At 38.9% G+C, this 2,731-nt stretch overlaps 1 non-coding gene across 1 annotated transcript; it reads right to left on the bottom strand.

The window, feature by feature from the left end:
• Positions 1 to 1,346: 1,346 nt before the first annotated feature.
• Positions 1,347 to 1,486, bottom strand: LOC128778512 (U4 spliceosomal RNA). Its single transcript, XR_008424079.1, has one exon. It is a non-coding gene; the product is annotated as a U4 spliceosomal RNA (small nuclear RNA).
• Positions 1,487 to 2,731: the final 1,245 nt, after the last annotated feature.

Genomic DNA, 2,731 nt, shown 5'->3' with positions numbered 1-2,731 from the left:
GAGGACCAAAGAGTAGGTCACATGGCTCCTGAGAAGTAGAGAGTATAGCCTTGGTTCCAGGTAACTTTCAACTCCCCAGTGCTAGTTTTGTACAGGTCTGGTATTCCCACCGTCACATTTCATGAAATTCTTTAAATGTTTTGCATAAAGTTACCTTCATTGGGGCTAGCTTCTTTGGATATCTGTGTTTTTGAGTGCTTGATCATGCATACATCCATGTACGCATACACACATGTGCACACACACACACACACACACACACTTCTGCAGACTTTGAGCTGCCTTCAAAAATATTTAGCTTGTGGTTGGGCAAAGAGACATTTATATGGAATTCTGCTGAGGATGAACAACATGAGCAAAAGTTCATGGATGAGAGAGATGAGACTCTAGAATATCTGGTTGACTGCTCTGCTTGTTTTAACTAACAGAGTTTACCATTATGTCTAGAGGCAAATTGTTTTTAAGTTAAATATAGTTGGAATGTTATAGCCCTTACTCTATATAGAAGACTAATAATGTTGGTGTTCCCTAAAGTCTGATTTAAAAGAACATAATTTTAACATTCACAAAAGAGCAGTAATCATTACATTAAAATATATTAAAAACCAGATTTATAAGCAGCATGTTTCTCCCATGCCCTGAAGGTCATGCCACCAGGTTTCTGCAAAATTGGGTCAGGAAGAAAATTCAGTAACAAAGGGACTCTCTCTGGAAACCATCCTATTTGTAGTTTATTGAAGATAAAATGTTGAATCTCAGAGCACCTACTAGATCTTCAGTACCAGACACAACAGAGTTTTTGGGTGTTGTTTTGTCTTACTATGAGGTGTTCCTGCTTTCGTTCATTCCCTGCCTAGAAGAATCTTGCTATTGAAATGAACATTCCTGTATTGATCAAATGGTTATATTCTAAAATAGGCTGGAATCTGTTTTATGACGTCAATGTGAAAATGTCACTGTACAAGAAGGGATGGGGGGCACCTGGGTGGCTCAATCAATTGACACTGACTCTTGATCTCAGCTCAGGTCTTGATCTCAGGGTCGTGAGTTTGAGCCCTGCCTTGGGCACATAGAGCCTGCTTAAAAAATAAAAAAATAAAAATAAAAAAAAGAAGGACAGAAATGGAAATGTGGAATGTGCTGCAGAGGAGAGTCCCTGTTACAAAGTTTTAGAAGATCTTAATCGGGGCGCTTGGGTGATTCGGTTCTTTGAGAGTCCAACTCTTGATATTGGCTCATGTCCTGATCTCAAGGTCATAAGATTGAGTCTAGTGTCCGGCTCTGTGCTGACAATGTGGAGCCTGCTAGGGACTCTCTCTCTCTTCCCCTCCCCCCCCAAATAAATAAATGAACAAACATTAAAAAAAAAAAAAGATATTGATCAACTTCACCAGTATCTGGAATTTGGAAGTTGTTTCTTTTAAATTAGCAATAATCGTGCCTTGGATGAAACTCATTGGCTACGATACTGCCACTGTGCAAAGCTTGGAAGCTGTTTCTTTTAAAATAAAGAGTATTTTCTGGACATAATATTTGCGTGTGCTGTAGTGGGTTTTACCTGATTACACAAGCCCATTTGTTAATGTGCTGTACTAATATTTATTGCCTTGCATTGCATTGTTGTTGACATCTGTCTTTTAGTTTTGGCACTTTTTCTTTATGTTCCACTCATTCTTCTGACAGCACCATGAAATGAACATGCTCCATAAGCCCATTGGTCCCAGGAGGTGGATGAGAGACACATGGCACAGAGCTGCCTCAATCAAGCTGCCCCTAACAAGCACAGCCTGCATCAGCCAACCACAAGCTAGCTCATGGGCTAAATAAATACCTACTGTCGTAAGGGTAATGAAAATTTGTGGTTGTTTGTTAAGCATCACTGTTGTAGGCATAGTTAACTGATACCACAATAGCAGTAGTTTATTATTGAATTCAGTAGTTCCAATAACAGCCTTTTGATTCCCTCTCTTGTGATTGTGACAAATGTAATAGCTCCCCTCGTGAATTGGTTTATGGTGTTCCCGGAATCATTCTGGAAGACCAGTTTAGAGTTTGCTGCTCCACTGCCTCAAACAGTTTTTAATGATCAACTTCCTTTTCTGTTTAGGATAACTATACCACCTCACATTCATTAGGACGGCTACTACAGAAAAACAAACAGAAATATGAATGTGGGCAAGGATATGGAAATATCGAAACACCTTTGAACCGTTGGTGGGCACATAAAATGGTGCAGCTGCTATAGAAAACTGTATGGCAGTTCATCAAAAAATTAAAAATAGAATTGTGATCCATCAATTCTGTTTTTAGGTACGTACTCAAAAGACTTGAAAGCAGACTTGAAGAGATATTTATACACCCATGTTTATAGTAGCATTATTTACAATCCAGGAGGTGGAAGCAGCCTATATGCCCATCAACAGATGAATAAACTGTAGTATATACATTCAGCCTTAAAAAGGAAGGAAATTCTGATACATGCTGCAACATGAATGAACCTTGAAGGCATTATGTTAAGTGAAGTAAGCCAGTCGCAAAAGGACAAAAACTGTATGAATCAATTAATGTGAGGTACCTAGAGTAATCAAATTTATAAAGACGGTAATCCTAAAGACAAGAAATATAGGTATACTCTGGCTACCCCTCCACCCTCTGGCTCATTTTGGGATCAGAATAATATGGGGTAGGGCCAAGACTGTTGTTTATCCCATTATCATCTCTGTAATAGTCT

The sequence above is a fragment of the Panthera pardus genome, unplaced genomic scaffold (assembly GCF_024362965.1).
Source record: "Panthera pardus isolate Hobbes unplaced genomic scaffold, ASM2436296v1 HiC_scaffold_2, whole genome shotgun sequence".
Lineage (NCBI taxonomy): Eukaryota > Metazoa > Chordata > Mammalia > Carnivora > Felidae > Panthera > Panthera pardus.
The sequence above is the reverse complement of the archived record's forward strand: the minus strand, read 5'-3'. Positions and strand labels throughout refer to the sequence as shown.